The 15234-nt window shown below is 38.4% G+C and overlaps 1 long non-coding RNA gene and 1 other non-coding gene across 2 annotated transcripts; one reads left to right on the top strand and one right to left on the bottom strand.

Moving 5' to 3' along the window:
• Nucleotides 1-360: 360 nt before the first annotated feature.
• Nucleotides 361-551, bottom strand: LOC143667859 (U2 spliceosomal RNA). The gene has a single exon (XR_013168169.1). It is a non-coding gene; the product is annotated as a U2 spliceosomal RNA (small nuclear RNA).
• A 1285-nt stretch (nucleotides 552-1836) lies between these two features.
• Nucleotides 1837-7015, top strand: LOC143667345 (uncharacterized). Its single transcript, XR_013168001.1, has 3 exons — nucleotides 1837-3441; nucleotides 3674-6131; nucleotides 6300-7015. It is a non-coding gene; the product is annotated as an uncharacterized LOC143667345 (long non-coding RNA).
• The last annotated feature ends 8219 nt before the right edge of the window (nucleotides 7016-15234 follow it).

The following is a 15234-nucleotide window of genomic DNA, read 5'->3' as shown; positions in this document are numbered from 1 at the left end:
GTACATCTCTACCACTAGCTGTGGACAAATGAAGGATTGGGGGGAAGTATTCTGTGCAGAGAGAACAATCTGAATGCTCTAGCTCATCTGTTTCACACTATATGGTAAAATGAAAAGAACATGGGTTTGGGAGCCAGGCACATCATGGTTTGGATACCAACCCCATCATTTACCACTTTAGCTATCTCCCTTTTTTAAAAAAAAAATAAAGCTTCTGTTTCTGAATTTGCTATGTACCAGACACTGTAATAATAGATTTACTTGCAATGATGTAATTTCACTCTTTTGAGAGCGATGCCTCTGAGCTGATGTTATTCTCCTTTCATAGGAAATTGAGGTTCAAAAAACTTTTTTTTTTTTTTTTGGTGCACCGTTCCTGGAAGTACTGCAATACCAGGTCGATGCGTGGAGTGGACGGAGAAAGCTCCTATTCCATCTCCCTGCTCCAAAAATCCATTTAATATATTGTCCTCGGACAGAGGACGTATCAGATATTAAACTGATAAGAACAGATACTACACTTGATCTTAGCCAAAAGGCCGAGAAGCGATCAAAAAACTTTTAACCGTCATACTAAACTAAAAGAATATCCTGGGATAAGCATGTTACCTCTTTGATTTTCATGTTTCCCATTTACAAAATGACAGCAATATCTTTACATGATGGTCCTGAGGACTAATTGAGAACCCATGTGTGCTCACCACTGTATTTACAAGTACTTGGAAAGGTTTTTAAATTAAAAATAGGAATTTTGCATACGTTTTATTTCTATATTAGATCATGAGGATTTTTAAAGTGGTAAAGATGTGCATGTCTTACAAAATTTTAGTTCCATGCTACACAAAACCGTGTTTGGTACTTGAAGCAAGTTGAATCATAGCCCCACAAAAGATATGTCCATTTTCTAATACTCAGAACCCATGAGTGTTACCAAATTTGGACAAAGGGTCTTTGCAGATGTAATTAAGTTAAGGAGCTTTAGATGATATAATCAATCCTGGATGACCCAAGTGTTACCCAAATCTAATGACAAGGTGAAGGCACAGAGGCAGAGGAAAAGGCCATGTGAAGACAGAGGGATAGATTGGTATTATACAGCCACAAATTAAGGAATACCTGGATCAGCCAGAAGTTAGAAGAGACAAAGAAGGATTTTTCCCTAGAGCCCTTGGAGGAAGCACAGTCCTGCTGACACTGTGATATATTACTTTTGGCTTCCAGAACTGTGAAAGAATAAATTTATATTGTTTCCAGCAACGAAGATTTGGTAATTTGTTACAGCAGCCACAAGAACTAATATAGTGCTTTCTAGATCATGTATAAGTAAATATTGATTATTTGAGGATCTAAATCACAAAGGCCACCAGGAAACACAAGGGAAGGTTGTAATAAATAATTTTTTAGCATCTACTCTGCACAAGGCACTGTCATAGGTACTCCTCAACAATTAACTTGTTTGCAAAATGAAGTAAATTAGGTTGGTTAATAGTATGGACTTTGATGTTAGGGCCGGTTCAAGTACTGCTTCTCTTGCTCATGTTATTTGTGATACCAGGCAATAAGTATAATCTGTATCTCAGTTTCTCTATATCTGTTATAGAATCTGCTTTATTTCTCCAAAGAATACAGGAGTTCTTTCATTGACAAGGTTGGGTGGATGGTAAGGAAAATTTCAGTTTCCATAGTCTATATTTAGCTCAGCTTCTTGCAGTCTGTCCTATGCATTTGTGAGGTTCAGCCAGAGTCTTAGGGAGGGTTTATACGACAGAATTTGGGGTTCTGCTTCTCCATCTATCTCTTTCTTTTCTTTTTTTTTACATGGGCAGGCACCGGGAATCGAACCCAGGTCCTTGGGCATGGCAGGCAAGCATTCTTGCCTGCTGAGCCACCGTGGCCCGCCCTCCATCTATCTCTTTTCTGAGCTTCTCCCCTCACTCTCCGGAAGTCATGGCTTCCCAAGGTTCTGCACCCTTGCTCCTGAGATGAGAAAGTAAGTGGGTGTTCTATAGTGGTTCTAGCTTCCCCTCATTATGACTGCAGTCCTCCATCAGGGCAAAGCATCCCAAATGGGAAACTCATTTCATGATGATTACTTTTTCCAAAGCACCACTCCTCTTTGAAATCTCTTGTTATTGTTCATTCTACAGGGCTCTCAGGTGGTTGAGTTTTGTGTATTTTGTACAGAGTTTATAGCTGTTATGTGAAGGGGGATTAGAGTGTTGGAAGCATACTCTTCTATCCTAGAAGTAGAACTTTACATTTAGCTATTGGTGGAAACTTTATGAGACAGCTAAATGTCTGGTTCAGTGTAGTTTTCAACAACAGTCACTATTGATTATCCTCATCAAAACACTGTGTAAAGTAAATATTATCATTCCCATTGTGAGATAAAGAAAGAGGTTCAGAGAAGTTAAGCAACTGAGCCAGTATCTCACATCTAGTCATTTGAGCCTCACCAAGTGGAGAGACTTTCAACTTGAAGATTCAGGTAGATATTTCCATTCCTGTTCTCTGTTAAATTTTGAATGACCATGAATGAACCTGAATGCATAAGCTCTTATGACTGCCATCTCTACATTAGAATTCATAATTGTGCTTGTGAATCTCTGCCACTTCTCTTCACTAGGGAAAATGAACTGGAAGGAGCTGTTGAGGAATGTCAGCCTTATGATCAGAGTGAGAGCGAATAAAGTGCACCAAACAATTAATGTCTAAGTGGGGATGAATGAAGGACCTCTAATTAGGCTACCAAGAGAACAACCACTTTCTCCCCCTATTATCTATGTGGTTTGAGCAGTAATTTTCTCTTTGAGTCTCAGGTTCTTCACCTGAAAATTGAGGACAATAATCCTAATCACAAAGCTGGGAGAGCATTCAGTGAGAAAGCTGTCTTTCATAATGTTTGGGACTAGATTTAAGTTGGCAAAGTTGGAATTGGGATAGGGGTCTCCAAATGTGGTCCAAAGCAAGAGGATACATAATTAAGTGGCACAGAGGAGACTAACAGTTTCTCTTCGTATTTTCTCAGGTTACACTTTGGTAGCTGGGAAAGAGGCTGCCACTTGCTTGGAAAGCCAGTCCCCAGACAGCAGGCCATTGTGTACTTTATCCTTCTCACTGTCACACACCACTGCTTTCTCCCTAGCACAGCCTTTGGCTTTGGTAAATGATTAGGCAACTGACAAGGCCACACACATTTCCTGGGGAAGTGGCTTATTCTTAAGTACTTGATTCTCTATTTTTATTTTTAATTTTCTTATCCTTGTCCCAGGGAAGGAAGGACCTCATATACACTGTGTACTAAAATTCCTGCAATGGAACAAGCCATAGAAAGCAGAATTTTTAATTCCCCAGTCTTTCCAGGAATGGGTTTGAATAAACATAACAATCTGTCTGCAATCCTTTGGATTTACATTTGAAAATCTAAGGTTTGTCACATAGGTTTTTTTTTTTTTTTTTTTTTTTTTTAAGGAAAGACAGAGAGAAGGAAGGAAGGATAGAAGGAAGGAAGGAAGGAAGAAAGGGAAACATTTTTAAACATTTTCTTGTTTTATTGTATTCTGTTTCTCCGTTTTTGTTACATGGGCTGGGGCCGGGAATCGAACCGAGGTCCTCCGGCATAGCAGGCAAGCACTTTGCCCGCTGAGCCACCGCGGCCCGCCCTGTCACATAGGTTTTATTAGCCCCATTTAACACATAAGGAAACTAAAGGTCTGAGATGTGACCTGTGCAAGGTCCTATAGCTTCTCAGTGCAGAGCTGGTATTTGATAATCATTGAGGTCCATGGGAAGGTGAGCTGCAGCTAGATGAACATCACTTCTTTGGTTCTGCCTCTGGCTTTTACAAACTAAAATTTTTTAGATGCAATCTAGGTGAGTGACTTGATTTTAGGTTATCGCAAATATTTTAACAAGGTGTTGCTGATATAGAAATTTAGAGAGTGAAGACAACCTCATGCAATCATTTATTTATATTTTAAATGTGCCTGTGGGACTAAGTGAGATATACTTCTCATTGTTATTTGGCTGAATTGGTGGTATGTGACCATGAATGGCAGATGTCTGTGTGCTTGAGCACTACACCTTTAATTCTTTTGGTTTCCAAAGCAGATCTATTGGAGAGAGATAAATTTGAGGAAACCTCATTTCTTTGTGTAAGAAAGAATAACATATTTTCAAGTGTGATAAGTGCTGCCATGTACATCTCCCTATCCCTGAAGCTGGTCTCCACCTTCTGCCATTCAGAAAACCTTAGACATTACCTCCATTACCTCTTTATCTGTGGTAGTCCAGAGGGCCAGTGACAGTGAAGACTCCCTTTGCAAGACACATCTTCTCTGGATCTTTTATGTTCAGTCTGTCGAAAGTGGACTTTCCTTCAGGGCTGCAGTATCTGCTCTAGCTCTGAATTGATACAGGAAGAATGGGGTGTCTAATGGGTTCCTCTGTAGGGAACAGTGTATACAAGGGCTATTCCAATAAGAAACCAAATGCCACTTCACTCATTATTATCTGGAACTGTGCCAGGCATCCAGCATAAATCTTTCTATCAAGCGGGGCTAGAGTATATGGCCGCTATTTTTGCCTAAGAACACTCTCTCTCTTAAAAAGCACAAAACTCATGTCTTGGCTTACCATTTTCTAACCAATGAGATGAAGAGATGAAGCGGTCCAAATGCACTTAAGTGAGAAGAAGGGAAAGAATGAAGTATGCTAAAGTTGACCAGAAACATATAGAGTGAGCTTTCCTCTTTAGCCTTACAGAAGCATACAGACGAAGAGAATAGGTTAACCATATATATAATCTTAATCATGGAACCTTACCCGTTTGAAAATATGATCCAGTTAATACCTTTGACTTTGTCTGCACATGATTAGCATTTCTCCTTTCTGAGAAAGAATGACGTTAAGGAGAGAAAAAAAGAGTGTCTGCCTTTGCTTTCTATTTGAACAAAGATTTAAGATTCACAATTATCACCCTTTTCCAAGTTCATCACTGACATAAGAGAATATAAAAATAGGAGAAAAATCTGCATTAGCAATAGAACTATGGAAGAGCACTATCTACGGGGAAGACATTCAAGGAATTTCTTCTAGATGGAATAACAAAGAGATCAAAGTGAATGTGATATTAAAAGCTAATCCAGCTCTATTTCCTAAAATTACAGTAAAAAATCAACAGAAGGGACCTTGTTGGAATCAATCATCCATTCACTAATTTGGAAGGGCAGTGGCTGGAAGCTAGAGGACAACTGGAAAATACTGGACTCTGAATCCCTTTGCATTGTTGGTGAACAATGCGGGACTGGAAGGATACATAGAGATTTAAGAAACAGGCCAGCTGTTACCATATATTATATGTATGGAATGAAGACAGACCAAGTAGAAGATGTCAAATTCTGGGTGATTGCTAAGTTGGGAAGTTTAGAGAATATTAGTATATTCTCTAAATATACTAATGGATGATTAGACAACACAGCTCTTAGAATCCCTTCTTAACTTGAGAATATTTATTGTATGAATTGAACCCAAGTTAACTCATTCTATGTTCTTTTGCTTTCTAGAATTTGACCAGCTTCCTCAAGGGAATGGCATGGAACATACACCAGAAACACTGAGAAATTAATGTCAAGTATAAGTCAACAAATTATATGTATTTTTGAACATTCACTATATCCTAAGTAATGGGGATCCAGAGAAAAAGAATACATCATTGGGTTTTAGAGTGACTCATAATTAGGTGGAGAAGAAAGAACATAATCTGGAATGTAGTATGGTTAAATAATATATACCATTGCTTTAAGTGCTTGGGAACCAAGATGAAGGGTAATTAATCTGCCTTAGGAAAACCTACAGAGAAGTGATGGTTTTTGAACTGAGCATAAGGTTATCAACTCCTGAGATTAATTTATCAGATATTTTGAGAGAAAAGCAAATAATCTAGTGTGAACATAGATTCATGGAGGTAATCATTAGTCATTCAAGTGGAAAGGTTGGATGAAGTCAAGTTTTTTGCCATACTACAGAATTGTACTTTATTCTGCAGGAATTGGGGAGTCATTAAATCAATTTCTTAGACATGTCACTCTGACATCAGAATCAAAATGGATTGAAGACTTCTGGGCAAGATGGTAAGTGAATATATGCAAAGAGCTCCCTTCTCCAACTCCAAGCACATAGAAGTAAAAAATAAAATATTTAGAAAATATCTTACACATAGATGCACCACAAATAAGCAAAAATAAATGACAAAAAGCCCTTTCTCCCTAATTCCCCTCCAAAATGTTTCCATTACCCAGTATTAATAGACAGAAACTTGCAAGAACTCGACATCATCCACTGTTTTGGAAGGGCAATACTGAAAGGTTGGAGGACAGCTGAAAAATACTGGATTGTGAATGTCTTCAGAGGAAGCCCATAGTGCTAAGTGGAGGCCATGCCATCATTGAAGAGACAGGAATACAGTTTCCTATAGGGAATGAGACTGAATGTGCATCCATGTGGTGGGAGGGAGGGAGCCTGTGAATGAAGCCAGGGTCTGGAATTTTGTATCCTGACCCCTGCAAAGCATATATAACAGGGTGGGTAAGTGCATGAACTTTGGAGCCTGTTTTCGTGGAATTACTAATTATGCAACTTTAAACAAGTTATTTATCCTCTTGTACCTCAGCTTCCTTATCCTTAAAAGGGAGAACTGATAACATCACCTTTGTAGTTCTGTTATGGAGATTAAATGAGTAAGCATATGTAAAGTGTCTAGAATAGTGCTTCTAATGTGATAAGTGCTTAGTAAGTGTTGGCTTTTATTATGAATAAACTGATAAACTCTTCCAAATTGTCCACGGTTGTGTCACCAATTTGCTTTTGGTGGAGGGAGGAGATGGAGAAACTCATGGAAAAAGGAAACGGAGTCTATATTATATGCTGTCAGTGGTAAAACCACTCCAGTTACTAGGGATCACCATATGAGACTTGGAAGCGCTCAAAAGCCGTTCAAACAAATAGAAATACTAAATATGACAATTCTCTAGTCGATACAAATCTAAGGAATATTAATTCCTTAGATTCTTCAATATTTCATGCTTCAAGTTTCTCATAGCAAAAATATATGATTCTAAATCTTTGTGAATCTACATGATTCATTAAGAATCTGTATGATTCTTGATCTTTTTTGTGCCATGGACCCCTTTGGGAGTTTGCTGAAACCAGTAAACTCCTCAAAATAACATTTATTTATTTATTTACTCATTTTTAACAGCTTTATTGAGATAAAACTGATAGACAATAAGCTGTATCAAAACATTTTTAAATGCATGAAATAAAATTTAGAAAGGAAGCCAATTATCTTGAAATACAGTTATCAAAATATAACAAGGAATTCAAATTTGTAATATGGTAATATAATATATGTGCTTTTAATCCATACATTAAATAACAAGATCCAACTGTGGGTCTAACAACTACTCTAACTTCAAAGTAGAGATAAGTATAAATAATATTTTTATTTATTTTCAACAATAGTAAAATAATATGATACTATTTGTGATTTCTATTAGTGATAAAGTCATTGATACCACTGATACTACTGTGATTTGTTGCTTATATTCACATTTGAAGGATGTGCTAGATTTCAGTTAGAAGCTTTTGAAAATAAAAATGTCAAATTTTATTTTATTTTTTTGGCATGGGCAGGCTCTAGGAATCAAACCCGGGCCTCCAGCATGGCAGGCGAGAATTCTGCCACTGAGCCACCACTGCCCGCCCAAAATATCAAGATTTTTTATCTATATTCATGGACACCCTGAGTTTCATAAACAGACTGTTGGCAGTTTGTGGTAACCCTGTTCTAAGAGAAATTCAGAGAGAAGGACATTAACATGTCAGGAGTCTTGCCACAAGTCAGAGTCATATTAGACTTCAAATTTTCCTCTTGAACTTAAGAATCAAGCTCCTACATATGGCCTCTAGAAAATCATCTCCATTTTGAGCCAACAGGTCCTGTGCACCTGGTTGGAGGATAGGGGGATTGTTCAATGCTTATATGAGTGCATGGCACAAAGAAACTGTTCAATAAATATATATCAACAAATGAATGAGTGAATGAGTGAATGGAGCGAATTAACCTGAGAAAGAAGCAAAGTTTTATTTTCTGCTGCCCATACATTCCTTGTCTGCCCTTCTTATTCATTTTCATGCCCAACTCATGTATGTGTGCATTCCTTGCACTGATATTTATCAAGTAGCTACTACATGGAAGCAACAATACTAGAATTGTGAATGACACCATGATGACTGGAAGGATATGTTGGGAGCCAAAAAAAAGCCTCACCTATATTCAGCATGTGACCATTTTGTATCAATTGCCTATTTTTTCATTGAGTTCCTATAAAATCTGGGAAATTATAAAAGCAAATTTCAAAATTGGCAATAATGAAATAGCAGCCAGGTTGCAGAATCTGAAAAAGAAACCTGTCACACACAGGGTTTGCTCAAACCACGCATTTGCAGAGCTGAATTCATAAGAAGTAGGTCAGTTTGCAGAGTTAGCTGCCATAAGATTCTGCAAACAGCTGCCTTAGCTGGAACCTGTGCTTGCTAGGGGAAAATCACAGATGGGACCTCTTAAAAATATTCCACAGAGTGATGCTTGCTACTGAATTATTTAGAGGCTGTTTTATGAGATGTTTCTACATTGATATAGAGAAATAGGTCACTTCTTTCACAAAGTTTGATAACATCTGATTGGATGTGCAAACTTTCTTATTGATGTTCTGATTAGAATTTTGATAAAGCCTTCTTTGTCACTGGTTGAAGAAGATTCTAACAAATATACACTTGTGGTTCTGGGTTGGTTGAAGGGAGACCGCTCCTTCTTCACAATGATCTGCTAGCCTTCAAAAGAATATCCATGCTGAATAGAAAATCATGCCTTGCTTTGGTTTGTTAAAGCTGATGAAATGCTATATACCAGGAATGGGTTGGCTTTTAACAATGGGGATTTATTAAGTTATAATTTACAGTTCTCAGGCCATGAACTTGTCCAACTCAAGGCCTCAACAGGACAATAATTAGACTCTGAAACCAAGATGCAGACATCTGACATATCTCTGTCACGTGTGAAGGCACACTGCTGGCCTCTGTTGACTCTTCTCTCCTGGGTTTGATTGCTTTCAGTTTCTGGCTTCAATGGCTTCCTCTCAGCTTCTTTGTGGTCCTCTCTTAACTTCTCTGGGGTTTTTCCTGTGAGTTTCTCTCAGTTTTATCGCTTAGCTGTGTGTGCTTGGTCCTCTTATAAAGGCCTCCAGACAGAGGATTAAGACCCACCCTGAATGAAGTGGGTCACATCTCAATTGAAATAACCTAATCAAAATGTCTCACCCCAATAGGTCTATACCTACAAGAATGGATTCAAAGAACATGGACTTTTCTGGGGTATATAACAGCTTCAAACCACCACATGCTTATTGCCCACTTTCCTGGTGCAGAAATCCATGATATAAAACAGGGGTCAGCAAACTACAGCCTGTGGGCTGCCATCTGTCTCTATAACTAAAGCTTTATTGGAACACAGGCACACTTGTTCATTTATGTGTTGTCTATGTCAGCTTTCATGCTACAATAGCAGTGCAGTGGGTGCAACAGAAACTAAGTCTATGAAGCCTAAAATATTTACCGTCTTTTTATAGAAAAAAGCCTGTTGTTTTAGTTTCCGTGGGTGCTCAAGCAAATATCATGCAATGGGTTGGTTTAAACTGGGAATTTATTAACTCACAGATTTTGAAGCCAAGAGAAAAGTCCAAATTGAGGCATCATCAAAGCAATGCTTTCTTTTCAAAGACTGGCATGCTGGGATCCTTGGTCCTTGTCTCCTCTGCACATGGCAATGCCTGTGGCTTTGCCTCCCGGCTTTTTTGTTCTTTTTCAGATTCTATTGAATTTCAACTTCTTGCTTCCTGTGGCTTTCTCTTTTTCTGTCTGAGCTTCATTCTGCTAATAAAGTATTAGGTTTAAGACCCATCTTGGGCCACACCTTCACTGAACTAACCTTAACAAAAGGTTCACACCTAGAGGAATGGATTAACTTTAAGAACTACTAGGAGGCTAAGAGTTTAGATGTGTCCTCTTGGTCATGGGATGCTGGGGTTTCTGGAACATGCTTACAAATGGTGGAAATCAACACTGTGGTCAGATCTATTTCAAAAGTGCCTCTCATTTTTCATTCTTAAGCCTTATAAAGATGCTACAGGATATCAAAGTCTGCTCTATCTAAAAAAGAAGTATTTTTATCTTGTTGCAAGCCATAGGTGAAGTAAGAAAGATCCATAAATAACTATAATACAAAGATGAAAGTTGCAAAAGGGATACAGAGAGAGGGATACTTTGGGAACTTAATGCAGGGAAAACTACTTCAGATTTAGGGAAACAAAAAAAAACTATAGAGACAAAAAAGGTGTTTAATCCAGTCTTTGAGCGCAGATAGAATCTGAACAAGAACTTTATCAAAGGAATTAGAAGTACATATGATCTATGAACCTTGAAAAAAATCATCCCAAATCTTGGGTCTTCTTCCTCCATCTATGCATCCAACCAACATTTATTTATTTTGTACTAAGTCAGAGGTATGGCATTAGGTCTGGAGGAAGAATGCAGGGATGAATAAAGTAGGGTTCTTAGTAAAATGCTTTTGGAGATGCAAAAACAATGGTCTCTCTCCTCCTCCCACTCCTCTCAACTTTCAATATCTTGCTAAAATGACCGAAGGAGTATACAAAGAGGAAAAAAACAAATACTGCATCTTCATGGGAAAGTAGAAAAGATGGCATACTTATGCTATAAATTTCAAGATATTTTTCCTAGAATTAGAGAAACTAGAATCAGAGTAAATGAAGACAGTAGGGGTGACAACAAGAGAAGTGGAAAATTAGAATAACAGCAGAACTATATTACTTCTTAAACTTTGGAACATGATGACTAGACAGGAGATACGTCATGGAACATCTGTCATTTCACTACATGAAAATTACATTTATCCATAAAGAAACCTGCCTCCATAGTCAAAGAAGGTAACATCTAACAGGAAGCTGAAAAGTAGCAAGTCTTCCCCGTGAAATGGTAGAATTTTTCCCTGACACAGGGGGCAGCATCACTATGAGAGCCATGTCAGAGAATATAAAATAAAGGTAAATGGTGCTCAGCTTGGTAGCTTCACTAAACACAAAGAAAAACAAGGCAGAGACCTCCATAGCCCCTGGTTTCCTACTGATCCAATCCATATGATCTGCTAGACTCTTTAATTGATAATTTTAAAAATCATGTGCCATCCTCAAGAGTACCATAGAAACATTCTGGTGGACAATGGAGGACTTAATGTGAACTTTCACACAAACTTTCACAAATATTAGGCAGGGATAGCAACATCTTCAAGCAAAGCTAAGAAATAAGGGGACAAAACTTGATTCCCATGAAAAGTTTCATAAAAGAGAAAAGAAAACCTAGGATGCAAAGGAAGATAATTTAGAAAAAAATGGAAATATATTTTAGACAATTGTTTTCTGTTCTCTATGAAGGGAAGGTGGGAATATAGGGTGATATTACAATGGTCTATGATGAAAGGCTGTGTGTCCGCAGCCGTCTCGTTCGGCTTCTGATCCCCAGCCGGCGAAGGGAACAGGAGGGGAGAAAGAGACAGACGCAGGCAAACCAACTTAAGTGACAAACACGGGTTCGAGGCACGCAACGGTTGTGAGCACAGACCTTTACTGGAGTTAAGCTTGCATTCTCTGTTACAGGTTCCACGCGGGACAAGATACCCCGCGGGGGAACAACCTCTATGCGGCCGTCAGGTACGGCTCCCTGTGGGTCGTCTCCACCCACCCTGTCCGGGTAACCTCTTATATACTGTGCCCAAACCCAATAGGTTAGTGCCACGTATACAGAGGTGATTGGAAGATAGGGTTGGTGGGCGCGTGCGTCATACGTGGAAACAGGATGCGGGCGCCATCTTGACTCACTCGATGGGCGGGGGGAACTCTAGAGCAGGCCGCAGCATGTCCACTAGGCCAGACCCGGGAGGCGGCTCTCCACATCTGTGGCCTGAGATAAAGGGAAAAATATAAGGAAACCAATAATGGCAGTGCAGGATTTAAAATTGGATTAGAAAACTAAATCAGGGGGTGCAAAAGTAGTTGAGTGGTAGAATTCTCACTCACCATGAGGGACACCTGGTTTCAATTCCCGGCCCATGCACTTCCCCCCAAAAATGAACAAGTAAAACAAACAAACAAACAAACCCAACAAATAATACTGAAATAATGGGATACTCACATGGAAAAAGAATGAAATGTGACCCCCACCATACAGCATACCAAAAAAAAAAAACAAACAAAACTAAATCAGTGGTGTATGATTCATAAATTCAGTGTTTGAGATTGAATCCTGTCCCCTGAAAAACACATGTTCTAATCTTAATCTGGTTCTTGTGGGTGTGAACCCACTAGTAAACAGGGCCTTTGAACATCTTATCAGTGAAGTTTTGGGCTCCTTTCTGAATAGGATCATTGGGGAAATATTTAGATTAGGCCAAACTGAATGAGGTTGAGCCTTAATCCATGTAACTGGAGTCCTTACAAGGCAGAGGAAATTTGAACACAGTCAGAGAAAGCTGTAAGAGATCGAGGCAGAAATGCAAAACAGGGAACCCCAAGGTTCATGGCAAGCCAGCACCAGAAAGCTTCAGGCACCAGGATAAAGCAAGACCTGTGGAGAACTTGATTTTGGACTTCTAGCCACCAAAAGCTGTAAAATGATAAATTCCTGTTCCTTAAACCAACCCCTTCTGTGATATTTGTCATAGTAGATGGTGTCGTAGTATCTTAAATGCCACTAAAGAAGTAGAATACAGAGTATGAGAAAAAGCAATGAAAACAATGAGAGAATGTTGCAGTTCTATCTAGAGGACAGAGAATGGAAATTCATGATATAAACAACTCATCTTCAGGAGAAAGATAGGAATAACTGTAGTCAAAGACAAAACCAAAAAGCATGCAGGAACTGAAGGAAGAACCTACTGATGTACATACAGGACTCAGCTAATCGTGGGGAAGTTTGACAGAAAGAAGCCAACTTAAGAAAGAAATCTATGAACATAAAGGCTACATGAAAATGGTTGCTGTGAAGGCAGCTCATTAGGGTAGTATTTTTTAGGTGTGTCTCATGTTCCTTTTTCCTTTCTTTTTGAAAAAGAAATCTGTCCAAGCTCAGGGTTCGTAACAAATCAGGTCAAAACTTTTGTTTTGTTTTGTTTTGTTTTTGGTGTCTAAACCTCATCCATCCATCTCCATTCATCCATCAAACCAACAAATATTGAGTGCCTACTTCTTGTTTTAGGTACTGCAGATATATCAGTAAACAAGAGGTCAAATTCCTACTCTAATGGAGTTTATAATCTAGTGGTGGAGACAAAGAATTAACAAATAAATAGATTGTACATTATATGTGATAAATGAATGCTATGGAAGAAAAACAAAACAGTAAAGGAATAGAGCAAGAAGTGTGTGTGGGTGGTGGGCAAAGGACTCTTCTCTAATGTGTCATGTGCACAGAGACCCAAATGAATTGAGGGAACACTGGAGACAGATATCTTGGGAAAGAAGGAACCAAAAGTACCAATGACCTGAATCAGAAAGCTGCTTGTTTGGAGTGTTCAAAGAAGAACAAGGAGACCTGTTTGGCTGAGGCAGAGTGAGGGGAGAATGATAAACACATAGGTAGGCAGAGCTTGCTTAGAGCCTTGAGACAATGACAAGGACTATGAATTTTATGTATGAGTATGATGGAAACCAACTATAGGGTTTTGAGCAGAGGTGCGACATCTAACTTCTATTTTAAGGAGACTGTGGCTGCCCTATGAAAAATAGACCATGGAAAGCATGCAGGGAGCATATTAACGAGCCATTGCAAAGGTAAAGTGGCAAGATAATGGTGGGTTGGAGCTGATGACATCTTCCTAAACATCTAACTAAAGGGCAGGGTCCACAGTTCCTGTCAAATCCTCAGTTCCATCTAGTGCATTTCCATGAACCTCTATCCTCTGAGGTAGCATCTTCCTACTATTCTCACTGTCAGGATATATATCTATTTCTTTTAAAAGTTTTTGTGTTAGAAAAATTGTATGTTTACAGAAAAATCATGCATGAAATACAGGGTTCCCATATACCACCCTATTCACATCTTGCATTAGTGTGGGACATTTATTGTGATTGGTGAAAGAATCATTTTATAACTGTACTATTAATATATCCATGTTTACATAGGGCTCACTGTGTTGTACAGTTTTACGGATTTTTTTAGATTTGTATTCCAGCAATATATTTACAACCAAAATTTTACCTTTAACCACATTATTTGAATGTGCTGTAAATTACATTCACAATATTGCACTGCCGTTACCACCAGCCACTACATTACTAAAACCTTTCCATCATCCCAAATCAAAACTCTGTTCATTTTAGGCATTAACTCCCCTTTGTATACCCCAACTCCAGCTCCTGGCAATATATATTCTAGTTTCTGATTGTTTGAACTTGCTTATTCTGATTACTGAATATCAATGAGATTATACAATATTTGTCCTTTTGTGTCTGGCTTATTTCACTCAGTAAGTTCATTCATGTTTCTGTGTATCTCTAAACTGAAATTCTGCATAGGAAACAGAAATTTCTGTCAAGCATTGCTACCAGGTTCTTACTGTCTTTACTCTGGTTCTTTTCTCATGGGGCAAATTTGATCCACTTGAATTATCTTCTCAGATTTGCCCTCTGTGTCTAAATGTAGAAATGTGTTGGTTAGTCTTTGAAGGATGCTTGACCAGTACTCTGATTGCTACAGGCTCCTATGTCTCTGAGCCAGGAGAATTTCTGGAATTATGTAAACCTGTTTTACTGTTTTCAGGTATTGCTTTCATGAATCAACATAAATAGAATCTTGAGCAGTTATTTTTTTATAAATCCATATCCATATGCCCTATAATTGAATTCTATTCTGCCCAGATTTAAAGGCATTAGAAATTTTATGGGTTTTATTTTTTCGCTGTAAATTTTAGTCTTCAGTGTCTTCATAATTATTAGAGAGGATATAGGAGAGCGTATACCTGAAGCTATTAGCCATTTGCCACATTAAAACAGCATGAAGACGGTGCTTAACGGTACAAAGTAAAATGTTAGATGCTATCTTGTC

This window comes from Tamandua tetradactyla, chromosome 23 (assembly GCF_023851605.1).
Source record: "Tamandua tetradactyla isolate mTamTet1 chromosome 23, mTamTet1.pri, whole genome shotgun sequence".
Classification (NCBI taxonomy): Eukaryota; Metazoa; Chordata; class Mammalia; order Pilosa; family Myrmecophagidae; genus Tamandua; species Tamandua tetradactyla.
Note: the sequence above shows the minus strand (reverse complement) of the source record. Positions and strands in the feature narration are given on the sequence as shown.